The sequence below is a fragment of the Trichechus manatus genome, unplaced genomic scaffold (assembly GCF_000243295.1).
Source record: "Trichechus manatus latirostris isolate Lorelei unplaced genomic scaffold, TriManLat1.0 scaffold00170, whole genome shotgun sequence".
NCBI lineage: Eukaryota > Metazoa > Chordata > Mammalia > Sirenia > Trichechidae > Trichechus > Trichechus manatus.
This window is the reverse complement of record NW_004444106.1, coordinates 5,605,625-5,616,750: the sequence shown is the minus strand read 5'-3', so window position 1 is coordinate 5,616,750 and position 11,126 is coordinate 5,605,625. Positions and strand designations below refer to the sequence as shown.

The window sequence follows — 11,126 nt, the reverse complement described above, 5'->3', positions numbered from 1 at the left end:
ACCTAGCTCCAGCCGGCCGCCACCTCCACGGACTGGGAGCGGGGCCCCGGAGGCCGCTGTTGCTGAGTGCCTGTAAGAGAAACAAAACTGAAACTAATTGTATTTGAGCAACTTCCGTCCCCAGCCCGGGACACCGACGTGCACGGCCTCAGGCCCCGCCTTCTTCCCTACCGCGGCCTGGACCTCTTCCTCGAGGCGTGTCCCCTACGCCGGGCACCCTCCGACGCGGCCCCTCGGCAGGCACGGGCGCCGCGGCGGCCCGAGTTCAGCCATCCCGGCTCCCTGTGTGGGCTCTCGCCTCAGGTTTGCTCACGCCCAGTTAAGAGTGTGTCACTCGCTCAGGGAACTGCTGGCAGACACATTCTCAAGGGTTTGTATATAATCTGAGGGCTTATTTGTGGGAAGAAATGAGAGATCATCTATGATTCAGAGAGGTAGAGTAACTAGAACCAAGTCCCCAGGCCAAGTTTTCTAGGGTGCTGAGTGTCCCACACAGCTATCTTCAAAATCCACAAACTTTTGGGAGAGGCCTCCAAAGCACATAAGGGGTCCCTCCTGGGAGGAGTCCGGAAAGACTTCCTGGAAGAGGCTCACTTGAGTTGAGTTTGAGGAGTGTACTGGGGTTAGCTGGATAAGCATTCAGGGAAGGGTGTTCTAGGAACAGGGAACAGCAAGTACAAACGCACAGAAGAATGAAATCGCATGACTCTCGTGGGCGGCTCCAAGTGATTTAGGATGAGTTGTGTGAAGGGTACATGCGAGGGGTGGTAGATGAGGTTATAGAGGGAGACAGCACCAGATCATAAAGAGCCCTATTTTCTCCGTTAAGGAGTCTGAGTTTTATTTAAAAAGCCAAAAGAAACCATTGAAGGATTGTTTTAACAACATTTTATGAAAAATTTCAAACACAAAAGTTGAAAGAATTGCACAGTGAACACCCATATGCTCACTACTTAGGTTCTCTGGTGAACATTTTATATATTTATTACATATCTACCTGTCCATGTACATGAATTGAGTTGTCTCCCAAAACGATACGTTGAAGTTCTAACCCCTAGTGCCTGCGAATGTGACCTTGTTTGGAAAGAAGGTCTTTAAAGATGTTTTCTCAGTTACCATGAGGTCACCCTACAGTAGGGTGGGTCCTAACCCAATCTGAGTGGTGTCCTTATTAAAAAAAAAAAAAAAAACCAAACCTATTGCTGTCGAGTCAATTTTGACTATAGCGACCCTATAGGCCAGGTAGAACTGCCCCCATAAGGTTTCCAAGGAGTGGCTGGTGGATTCAAACTGCCAACCTTTTGGTTAGGGGCCAAGCTCTTAACCACTGTGCCTCCAGGGCCCTGGCGTCCTTCTAGAAGAGGAGAAAAGACACACAGAGGAAAGATGGCTGTGTGAAGATATACCTACAAGACAAGGAACCTCAAGAATTGCCACGAGCCCCCAGAAGCTGGAGAGAAGGCATGGAACAGATTCTCCCTCAGAACCCTCAAAAGTAATGAACACGGCCAATGCAGATTTGGACTTCTAGCCTCCAGAACAGTAAGACAATAACTTTCTGTTATTTAAAGTTACTCAATGTGTGGTTTTTTTTATTACAGCTGTCCTAGGAAACGAATAAGCCAGTAAAAAAAAAAACCCAGGTGCCATGGACTTCACTCTGACTCATGGTGACCCCGTGTGTCAGAGTAGAACTGTGCTTCATAAGGTTTTCAATGGCTGGTTTTTCTGGGAGTAGATGGACAGGCCTTTCTTCCCAGGCACCTCTAGATGGCTCCAACCTCCAGCCTTCTGGTTAACGTGCAGGGAAACGAAAACAATCTGTTTATCCACAATGATGGAATTTAAGTAGGAAGCTGAATGAATGAGATAATAAGACAAATGTCATATTAAGGTGCTAAAATAATAAAAACAATAGCTTACACTTATTGGGTATTTACCATGTGCTCGGCATAGGGTGTTGTAACGGAAATCAATCAATGTGATCCTTTTATTCCGCTTCTCTGAACAAAACAAAACAAAACAAAAAACTACAGTCAATAGGACAGACTAGAACTGCCCCAGAGGGTTCCCAGGAGCAGCTGGTGGATTCCAACTGCCAGCCTTTCAGTTAGCAGCCGAGCTCTTTACCACTGCACCACCAGGGCTCCTCCACTTTTCTGACACCAACTAAATGGAAGGATTCAATTCCAAGTAAAATCTATTCAATTCCAATTCAAGGACACATGCAGTAAGTACTCTTTTCTCTGATCCTAACCATCTGGAGCTAGATCAGACCTCACAATTAAAGGCCACATCCTCCAGACTGCCAAGGTGGCCCAAGACTTCAGACACCAGCTTGGGGGTCCTCAGCCCTCCCTCACTTCTGACCCACTGGTTCCTACAACTCCCTCGAGTTCAATAATTCGCTAGAACGAGTCATAGAATGAAGGAAAGTGCTATACGTACCATGATTACAGTTTTATTACAGCAAAAAAGAAACAAACGAAGAGATGCATAGGGCGAGGTCTGGGAGTATTCCTAACGCGAAGCTACCCTTCCAAGTGCGTCGATGTCTGTTACCGACTAGAGGCACGTGTCCGTTCCGTGTTCAGAGCCTTTATTGGGGGCCTCATGACAGCCTTGTGATTGACTGAGTCATGTACCCCTCCCCTGAGGTCAGCTGATACCACGTGGTGAGTCTTTTTGATCTGGCCAGCCCCCATCCAAGAGGTACCTCATTAGCGTAAACACTCAGGTGCCATCAGAAGGCCTCATCAAATCACTTCAGTCACTGGAGAAATTCCAAGGCTTTAGAGATTCTCTCTCCAGAACCAAGGGCAAAGACCAAATTCTTCGGGTAAACTTAATTGTAAACCCCACAGGCAGTGTAACATGACCTGGTGAGACAGGTATTTTTATCACCTCCATTTTACAGATAAAGAAACTGAGTTGTAGAGAGAATAATAAGTATTACTCAAGGTCATACAAAGCCCTATGGGAACCCAGAAGAGGGAGAGTGATTTCCCCAGAGAGTGGTGATGGTGTGGGAACCAGGAAAGCTTCATGGAGGAGGCAGCATTCCAAACCATCTCCCAACACAAATATCGAACAATTGTTTTAAGGGACTATAGTATGTGATCACCACCTGTCTGCCAGTTTGCTGTACTGTGGTAGCTTGCATGTTGCTATGATGCTGGAAGCTATGCCATTTGTATTTCAAATACCAGCAGGGTCACCTATGGTGGACAGGTTTCAGTGGTGCTTCCAGACTAAGAAAGACTAGGAAGAAAGGCCTGGCAACCTACTTCTGAACATTAGCAAATGAAAACCCTATGGATCACAACAGAATATTGTTTGCCACAGCTCTGGAAGATACTCAGTGGCCACAACAATAGTCTCGAGCGTGAGATGGCACAGGACCAGGCAGTGTTTCATTCTGTTGTACATGGGGTCACCATGAGTCAGTGCTGACTCAGCTGCAACTAGGGAGACAGTTTCCCCACCTGGAGGACAGACTCATAAGACTCTTAAGTCCAAGTGATAAAGAGTTACCATGGAGATGAGCAGAGGACAACAGAAACACTGAGAGGAGGAGGTGCTTCTCCAGGTGGTTGAGGGGAGGATCTGGCCAGATGAGTTGGGGTTCCTCAGGATCACTCATGGGAAGACATAGCTCAGCAGGGGAATCACAGGTGATCTGATAGGACTGGAGTGTGGGTGGGTGGACGCAAGTGGCAGAAAGTGGAAGTGGACAGGTAGAACAAATTTCAAACTTCCTCATTAGAATCCTATCAGGCCTGAAGGTCGTGGGCTACCATTATAGAATTTTCATCAGGCAAGTTTGGGTTTTCTTCTTTAGGTACCACGGAGGGAGGGAGGGCGAACAAAAGTTTTTAATCTTGAATTACAAAAACAATAAGGATAAACTTAAATTGTAAAATACATTATTTCATCATCTTAACAAATAACCGTTTTGTGTATTTCCTTTGTTCTCCATCATGTGTATATTTTACATAGTTGTATTTATAGTACACATATGCTTTTTGTCTGTTTATATAACTTCATGGTTTATCAGGAGTCCCTGGGTGGCAAAAACAGTTAAGCACATGACTATTAGTGGAAAGGTTGGTGGTTTGAACCCACTCGGGGCACCTCAGAAGACAGGCCTGGTGATCTGCTTCCGAAAGGTCACAGCCTTGAAAACCCTGTGGAGCAGCTCTGCTCTGCACACATGGGGTCACCATGAGTCAGAATCAACTTGACAGCCACTAACAACAACAGCATTATATCAACAATTTCTATATTTCTATATATTTATCAGAGTTGTTATTGTTAATGGCTGTATAAATTATATACCATAATTTGCTCAACTATTTAGTTGTATGCTGGTAAACTAACTCCCTCCCTCCTGCCACTTCCCCCCAGTAAATCCTTGATTTGTGGTGTTTGCCAATTTCCAAATGTAAATACAGTATAAAGACTCCCCTCTCCTTCCTTCCTTTTTGTTTTTCCATGATATTTATTATTTTACATTTTAATTTAGTTTTGTTGACCAATGGTTTAACAGCCGGTCTGCAAAACTGTTAAAATTTGACAAAGAGCTCTCAAGAGCCAGTACCCATTGGAAGCTTTTAGAATCTTCTCTCTGTTCCCAGTGTTCTGAATTTCGCAGTGTGTGTCTCGGTGTGAGTACATTGTGCTGGGCATTTTTTTTAGTGGACTGTTCCATTCTGGCAGCACATGCCCTTCTGTTCTGGGAAATTGTCCTAAATTATTTTGTTGATGATTCTCTTCCCACTGCTTCTGTTTCCCTTTCTGGAATTCCCTTCACTCAGATGCTGCAACTCCTGGATGAGTCCTCTACTCACTTTATCTTTTTTCTTATTTTCCATTTCTTTTTCTTTTTGTACTACTCTCTGGGAGATTTCCTGAGCTTAAACCTTCCAACCCTTCGATTGTTTCTGTTTGTTTGCTTGTTTTTATATCTGCTGTGATGACTTTGAGGCCCTGGTGACGCAGTGGTTAAGAGCTCAGGCTGCTAGCCAAAAGGTCAGCAGTTCAAATCCACCAGCTGCTCCTTGGAAACCCTGCGGGGCAGTTCTGCTCTGTCCTATAGGGTCACTATGAGTCAGAATCGACTCACAGCAACGGGTTTTTTATGATGACTTTGGAGTCCCTGAGTGGTGTAAATGTTTAATGGGCTGGGCTGCTAATCAATAGGTTGGAGGTTGAAGTCCACCCACTGGCGCCTTGGAAGAAACACCTGGTGATCTGTTGTTGTTGTTGGTGTCGTCGGGTCGGCTCTGATTCATAGTGACTCTGTGTAAAGCAGAATGAGACACTGCCTGGTCCTGTGCCATCCTCACGGTCATTGTTATGTTTGAGCCCATTGTTGCAGCCACTGTGTCAATCCATCTTGTCGAGGGTCTTCCTCTTTTTCACTGACCCTCTACCCTACCAAGCATGATGTCCTTTTCCAGGGACTGGTCCCTCCAGATAACATGTCCGAAGTACGTGAGATGAAATCTCGCTAGCCTCGCTTCCAAGGAGCACTCTGGCTGTACTTCTTCCGAGATAGATTTGTTCGTTCTTCTTGCAGTTCATGGTACATTCAATATTCTTTGCCAACACCACAATTCAAAGGCGTCAATTCTTCTTCGGTCTTTCTTATTCGTTGTCCAGCTTTCACATGCATATGAGGCGATTGAAAATACCATGGCTTGGATCAGGAGCTCCTTAGTCCTCCAAGTGACGTCTTTGCTTTTGAATACTTTAAAGAGGTCTTTTGCAGCAGATTTGCTCAATGCAATACATTCTTTGATTTCTTGACTGCTGTTTCCAGGGGGATTGATTGTGGATCCAAGTGAAATGAAATCCTTGACAACCTCAAAATTTTCACCATTTATCATGATGTTGCTTATTGGTCCAGTTATGAGGATTTTTGCTTTCTTTATGTTGAGATGTAATCCATACTGAAGGCTGTAGTCTTTGATCTTCATCAGTAAGTGCTTCAAGTCCTCTTCGCTTTCAGCAAGCAAGATTGTGTCATCTGCATACCACAGGTTGTTAGTGAGTCTTTCTCCAATCCTGATGCCACATTCTTCTTCATATAGTTCAGCTTCTCAGATTATTTGCTCAGCATGCAAATTGAATAAGTAGAGTGAAAGGGTACAACCCTGACGCACGCCTTTCCTGACTTTAAACCACGCAGTATCCCCTTGTTCTGTTCGAACTACTACTGCCTCTTGGTCTATGTACAGGTTCTGCATGAGCACAATTAAGTGTTCTCGAATTCCCATTCTTCCACATGTTATCCATAGTTTGTTATGATCCACACAGTTGAATGCCTTTGCATAGTCAATAAAACACAGGTAAACATCTTTCTGGTATTCTCTGCTTTCACTAGGATCCGTCTGACATCAGGAATGATATCCTTCATTCCATGTCCTCTTCTGAATTTGGCTTGAACTTCTGGCAGTTCCCTGCTGGTGTAGTGCTGCAACTATTTTTGAATTATCTTCAGCAAAATTTTACTTACATGTGATATTAATGATGTTGTTCTTCAGTATCTGCATTCTGTTGGGTCATCTTTCTTTGGAATGGGCACAAATATAGATCTCTTTCAGTCGGTGGCCCGGTAGGTGTCTTCCAAATTTCTTGGCATAGACGAGCGAGCACCTCCTTTTCTGCATCCGTTTGTTCAAACATCTCAATTGGTATTCCATCAATTCTTGGAGCCTTGTTTTTCCCCCAGTGCCTTCAGTGCCACTTGGAATTTGTCGTAGATTGAATTGTTGTTGTTAGGTGCTGTCGAATCAGTTCCAACTCATATCGACCATATGTACAACAGAACGAAACATAGCCCAGACCTGTCCCATCCTCTCGATCATTGTTATGCTTGAGCCCATTGTTGAAGCCACTGTGTCAATCCATCTCATTGACGATCTTCCTCTTTTTCACTGACTTTCTACTTTACCAAGTGTCATGGATTGAACTGTGTCCCCCCAGAATATGTGTCAACTTGGTTAAGCCATGATTCCCAGTATTGTGTGGTTGTCCTCCATTTTGTGATTGATGTAATTTTCCTGTGTGTTGTAAATCCTAATCTCTGACTATGGTTAATTAGGCAAGATTAGATTATGTTAAAGAAGATTACAGTGGATGTAACACCTTTACTCAGGTCACATCCCTGATCCAATGTAAAGGGAGTTTCCCTGGGGTGTGGCCTGCATCACCTTTTATCTTACAAGACATGAAAGGGAAGCAAGCAGAGAGTTGGGGACCTTGTACCACCAAGAAAGCAGCATCGGGAGCAGAGCATGTCCTTTGGACCCAAGGTTCCTTTGCAAGAGAAGCTCCTAGACCAAGGGAAGATTGATGACAAGGACCTTCCTCCAGAGCTAACAGAGAGAGAAAGCCTTCCCCTGGAGCTGGCGCCTTCTAGCCTGCTAGACTGTGAGAGAATAAACTTCTCTTTGTTAAAGCCATCCACCTGTGGTATTCCTGTTATAGCAACACTAGATGACTAAGACACCAAGCATGATGTCCTTCTCCAGGGACTGATCCCTCCTGATAACATGTCCAAAGTATGTGAGATGGTCTCGCCATCCTTGCTTCTAAGGAGGACTCTGGCTGTACTTCTTCCAAGACAGATTTGTTCATTCCTTTGGCAGTCCATGATATATTCAATATTCTTCACCAACACCATAATTCAAAGGCATCAATTCTTCTTCAGTCTTCCTTACTCGTTGTCCAGCTTTTGCACGCAGATGAGGCAATTGAAAACACCATGGCTTGGATCAGGTGCACCTTAGTCTTCAAGGTGGCATCTTTGCTTTTTAACACTTTAAAGAGGTCTTTTTGCAGCAGATTTGCCCAATGCAATGCATCACTTGATTTCTTGACTGCTGCTTCCATGGGCATTGATTGTGGATCCAAGTAGAATGAAATTCTTTGACAACTTCAATCTTTTCTCCGTTTATCATGATGTTGCTTATTGGTCCAGTTGTAAGGATTTTTACTTTCTTTATGTTGAGATGTAATCCATACTGAAGGCTGTGGTCTGTGATCTTCATCAGTCCTCTTCACTTTCAGCAAGCAAGGTTGTGTCATCTGCATAATGCAGGCGTTAATGAGTCTTCCTCCAATCCTGATGCCCCATTTTTCTTCATATAGTCCAGCTTCTCGGATTATTTGCTCAGCATACAGATTGAATAAGTATAGTGAAAGGATATAACCCTGATGCACGACTTTCCTGACTTTAAACCACACAGTATCCCCTTGTTCTGTTCAAACAACTGGGTCTAAGTACAGGTTCTGCATGAGCACAACAAGTGTTCTGGAATTCCCATTCTTCGCAATGTTATCCATAATTTGTTATGATCCACACAGTTGAATGCCTTTGCATAGTCAATAAAACACAGGTAAACATCTTTATGGTATTCTCTGCTTTCAGCCAGGATCCATCTCACATTAGCAATGATATCCGTGGTTCCATGTCCTCTTCTGAATCTGGCTTAAATGTCTGGCAGTTCCCTGTCAATGTACTGCTGCAACCGCTTTTGAGTGATCTTCAGCAAAATTTTACTTGTGTGTGATATTATTCATAATTTCCAGATTCTGTTGGATCACCTTTCTTTGGAATAGGCATAAATATGAATCTCTTCCCATCGGTGGCCAGGTAGCTGTCTTCCAAATTTCTTGGCACAAACGAGTGAGCACCTCCTGTGCTGCATCCATTTGTTGAAACATCTCAATTGGTATTCCATCAATGCCTGGAGTCTTGTGTTTCCGCCAATGCCTTCAGTGCAGTTTGAACTTCTTCCTTTAATGCCATTGGTTCTTGATCATAGGCTACCTGCTGAAATGGTTGAATGTCGACCAATTCTTTTTGGTACAGTGATTGTGTGTATTCTTTCCATCGTCTTTTGATGCTATCTGTGTAGTTCAATTTTTTGCCCATAGAATCCTTCAGTATTACAACTTGAGGCTTGAATTTTTTCTTCAGTTTTTTCAGCTTGAGAAATGCTGAATGTGTCCTTTGCTTTTGGTTTTCTAACTCCAGGTCGTTACACATTTCATTATAATGTGTTACTTTGTCTTCTCAAGCTGCCCTTTGAAATCATCTGTTCAGCTCTTTTACTTCATCATTTCTTCCGTTTGCTTTAGCTGCTCTACATTCATAGCAAGTTTCAGAGTCTCTTCTGACATCTGTCTTGATCTTTTCTTTCTTTCTTGTCTTTTTAATGACCTTTTGCTTTCTTCATGTATGATGTCCTCGATGTCATTCTACAACTTGACTGGTCTTCGGTCATTAGTGTTCAATGTGTCAAATCTATTCCTGAGATGGTTTCGAAATTCTTAGAGTTCTCAAAATCCATCTAGTAGATGGCTAGTCAGCCCTCATAGCCCAGCACCAAAGAGCCCAGGATCAAATGACCAGTGATAAATCTATGCAGCCCAGGTTGACTTTTCACCCTTTACCCTATTTGACCTCTCTGACATTTATAACTATTGATTCTCAAAACTCTCTAGGACTATGCCCCTCCTCATCCTTCTCTGACTGCTACTTTTTTCTGCTCTGCTGGCTTCTCTTCTTCTGCCTGCTCCTTAGTGGCAGACATGCCTGCCCATCCCAGACTCCACAGCATGCACAGCTCAAGAGGTTATGTTGTGTTGCCTGCCTTTGCAAGCCATGACCACCAGAGGGAGCTCTGCCCCAGCTGAAGCAGATTACCTACTCCTGGAAATGGTCAATTACCAAGCTGCCCATAAAAATCACTTCTTTTTGTCTCTAAGGATCAAGCAGGTCCTCATTTCTGCCCCTCCTCTGGGATTTACAACCTTTTGAAATCTCATAAACCATAACACTGTCATAGCAACAACTGCTTTCCTGTGTGGGGCTCACCTTTTGGGGGTCCTCACTCAGGGTCACTCTCCCCATCAGTGCCCATGGTGGCTCTCACAAGTCTACAAAACTGCCTCATGTCCCTGCATGTTCAGCAGCAGCAGCTACTGCGGTTGTTTGAATTTCACAGGAGAGTTGGGGAAGGGTAGGGCGGGTGCAGCAAATGGACCAGGTCCGTGGGTCCCCTGTCATCAGGAGCCCCCCTCTATGCTGTCAGACCCAATGTCCCACCCCCAATCCCCCCTTAGGGAATGTCCCTTGAAGATTCAATTTCCTCCCTTAACTGCTCCTTCCATGGGACATGTGATCAGACGAGGGCAAGACGAGTGAGGCAGTGGCCTCAAACAGGGACGGATTAATCAGTAAGCAAGGTACGCACGGGCTGATTTGTGCCTATTTACCGATCTGTAGTGAACAATTTCACATTTTTTCACTACATCAAAGATTCTGCTTCTAGGTATGGCTGACATCTGTCTCTCTCCCAACCCCACAGCTTCTTTTCAAATTTATAATCCCTGACAGGGACAGATTAACCAGTAAGCAAGGTATACACAGGCTGACTTGTGCATATTTACTTATCTGTAGTGAATGATTTCACATGGGTATTGGGTAATCCTGCCCTGGCCTTCAGCACAAAGCTTAAGCTGATACCAAAAAGCTTAGTAATCAAGATAAATAATATTTTAATACAATATTTTTAAAAAATAAGAAGTTAATGCAGAAAAATGTATGCTGAACAAAATATGAACATTTGAAATAAGGACAGGATCAGTGTTAACTGATTTTTCCTTTTGCCCTGGCTGCGATGTGGCTCCACATGGCACAGCTGGGTTTCACCCCCTCACAGTTACTCAAGGGCCTTCGTCTGTATTTGCCTCTCCTCTGCAACATCTGGGCATTTCTGCTTGGAAGTCTAACAGCCCCAGCCACTGCATTCTTTTTCTTTCAATTGTTGTGAATATGTATATGTATTTAACACGACATTTGCCAATTCAATATTTTTCAGGTTTACAGTTTTGTGATTTTGGTTACATTAATCATGTTGCCACCCCATTCTTAATACGCCCTGAAACAGAACTCGAGTTCCCCAGCTCCCAACCTGCTCCCTTACCCCTGCTCCCGGATGTGTCTGTCTCAATAATGCAACTCCATCCTTCCAGCTGCTCAGGCCAAAGACCTTGCAGACAGTGTTGACTCCTTTTTTCCTGTTGCATTATGTATTCAGTCCATTAGCAAA

General features: G+C 44.0%; 1 protein-coding gene across 2 annotated transcripts in view; it reads right to left on the bottom strand.

The window, feature by feature from the left end:
• TRIM56 (tripartite motif containing 56) overlaps positions 1 to 75 on the bottom strand; it is a 3,461-nt gene extending 3,386 nt beyond the window's left edge. Inside the window, exon 1 of one of the 2 annotated variants that reach the window (XM_023741094.1) lies at positions 3 to 75. The gene's annotated coding sequence lies outside the window, so the exon portion shown is untranslated. The remainder of the gene's footprint in view (positions 1 to 2) is intronic. The other variant, XM_004386745.2, reaches the window with a different exon arrangement.
• Between the last annotated feature and the right edge of the window lie 11,051 nt (positions 76 to 11,126).